This window comes from Heterodontus francisci, unplaced genomic scaffold, assembly GCF_036365525.1.
Source record: "Heterodontus francisci isolate sHetFra1 unplaced genomic scaffold, sHetFra1.hap1 HAP1_SCAFFOLD_1672, whole genome shotgun sequence".
Taxonomy (NCBI): domain Eukaryota; kingdom Metazoa; phylum Chordata; class Chondrichthyes; order Heterodontiformes; family Heterodontidae; genus Heterodontus; species Heterodontus francisci.
The window spans coordinates 17,501-19,687 of NW_027142196.1; positions in this window are offsets into that span (position 1 = coordinate 17,501).

Consider the following 2,187-nt stretch of genomic DNA (forward strand, 5'->3'; position numbering starts at 1 on the left):
CAAATTTTTCCGCTTGATCGCCCTTCCACTGGTTAACCATTTGCCCTTTCGGACTTAGTCTCTGGACATTATTCGACGGATTTTCTGGTTAACCATTTGCCCTTTCGGACTTAGTCTCTGGGCATTATTTTCGACTTTTTGGTTAATGATTTCATACTTTTTACTTACTTTTGCCCTTTTTGGTTAATGATTACTCTGCTTACTGGTTAACCATTTGCCCTTTCGGACTTAGTCTCTGGACATTATTTTCGAGTTTTTGGTTAATGATTTCACACTTTTAACATATTTTTGCGCTTTTTGGTTAATGATTACTCTGCTTACTGGTTAACCATTTGCCCTTTCGGACTTAGTCTCTGGACATTATTTTCGACTTTTTGGTTAATGATTTCACACTTTTTACTTACTTTTGCGATTTTTGGTTAATGATTTCACACTTTTAACATATTTTTGCGCTTTTTGGTTAATGATTACTCTGCTTACTGGTTAACCATTTGCCCTTTCGGACTTAGTCTCTGGAGATTATTTTCGACTTTTTGGTTAATGATTTCACACTTTTAACTTAATTTTGTGCTTTTTGGTTAATGATTTCACACTTTTTACTTACTTTTGCGATTTTTGGTTAATGATTACTCTGCTTACTGGTTAACCATTTGCCCTTTCGGACTTAGTCTCTGGACATTATTTTCGAGTTTTTGGTTAATGATTTCACACTTTTAACATATTTTTGCGCTTTTTGGTTAATGATTACTCTGCTTACTGGTTAACCATTTGCCCTTTCGGACTTAGTCTCTGGACATTATTTTCGACTTTTTGGTTAATGATTTCACACTTTTTACTTACTTTTGCGCTTTTTGGTTACTGATTTCACACTTTTTACATATTTTTGCGCTTTTTGGTTAATGATTACTCTGCTTACTGGTTAATTATTTGCCCTTTCGGACTTAGTCTCTGCACATTATTTTCGAGTTTTTGGTTAATGATTTCACACTTTTAACATATTTTTGCGCTTTTTGGTTAATGATTACTCTGCTTACTGGTTAACCATTTGCCCTTTCGGACTTAGTCTCTGGAGATTATTTTCGAGTTTTTGGTTAATGATTTCACACTTTTTACTTACTTTTGCGCTTTTTGGTTACTGATTTCACACTTTTTACATATTTTTGCGCTTTTTGGTTAATGATTACTCTGCTTACTGGTTAATTATTTGCCCTTTCGGACTTAGTCTCTGCACATTATTTTCGAGTTTTTGGTTAATGATTTCACACTTTTAACATATTTTTGCGCTTTTTGGTTAATGATTACTCTGCTTACTGGTTAACCATTTGCCCTTTCGGACTTAGTCTCTGGAGATTATTTTCGACTTTTTGGTTAATGATTTCACACTTTTTACTTACTTTTGCGATTTTTGGTTAATGATTTCACACTTTTTACTTACTTTTGCGATTTTTGGTTAATGATTACTCTGCTTACTGGTTAACCATTTGCCCTTTCGGACTTGGTCTCTGGACATTATTTTCGAGTTTTTGGTTAATGATTTCACACTTTTTACTTACTTTTGCGATTTTTGGTTAATGATTACTCTGCTTACTGGTTAACCATTTGCCCTTTCGGACTTAGTCTCTGGAGATTATTTTCGAGTTTTTGGTTAATGATTTCACACTTTTTACTTACTTTTGCGATTTTTGGTTAATGATTACTCTGCTTACTGGTTAACCATTTGCCCTTTCGGACTTAGTCTCTGCACATTATTTTCGAGTTTTTGGTTAATGATTTCACACTTTTAACATATTTTTGCGCTTTTTGGTTAATGATTACTCTGCTTACTGGTTAACCATTTGCCCTTTTGGACTTAGTCTCTGGACATTATTTTCGAGTTTTTGGTTAATGATTTCACACTTTTTACTTACTTTTGCGATTTTTGGTTAATGATTTCACACTTTTTACTTACTTTTGCGATTTTTGGTTAATGATTACTCTGCTTACTGGTTAACCATTTGCCCTTTCGGACTTAGTCTCTGGAGATTATTTTCGAGTTTTTGGTTAATGATTTCACACTTTTTACTTACTTTTGCGATTTTTGGTTAATGATTTCACACTTTTTACTTACTTTTGCGATTTTTGGTTAATGATGACTCTGCTTACTGGTTAACCATTTGCCCTTTCGGACTTAGTCTCTGCACATTATTT